A 432-nucleotide genomic window follows, 5' to 3' on the forward strand; every position below is an offset into this window, starting at 1 on the left:
GGACGATCGCTCGGTCGCTACGTAGCGACCGAGCGGGACGATCGCTCGATCGCTACGTAGCGACCGAGCGGGACGATCTTGGTCGTTACGTATCGACCGAGCGGGACGATCGCTCGGTCGCTACGTAGTGACCGAGCGGGACGATCGCTCGGTCGCTACGTAGCGACCGAGCGATCGTCCCGCTCGGTCACTACGTAGCGACCGAGCGGGACGATCGCTCGGTCGCTACGTAGTGACCGAGCTCAAGCCAAGGCTCAGTCGCTACGTAGCAACCCAGCGCTCGTCCCGCTCGGTCACTACGTAGCGACCGAGCGGGACGATCGCTCGGTCGCTACGTAGTGACCGAGCTTGGCCGAGCTCAGTCTCTACGTAGCGACCGAGCGGAACGATCGCTCGGTCGCTATGTAGCGACTGAGCTTTGGCTCGAGCTCA

The sequence above is a fragment of the Brassica oleracea genome, chromosome C1 (genome assembly GCF_000695525.1).
Source record: "Brassica oleracea var. oleracea cultivar TO1000 chromosome C1, BOL, whole genome shotgun sequence".
Lineage (NCBI taxonomy): Eukaryota > Viridiplantae > Streptophyta > Magnoliopsida > Brassicales > Brassicaceae > Brassica > Brassica oleracea.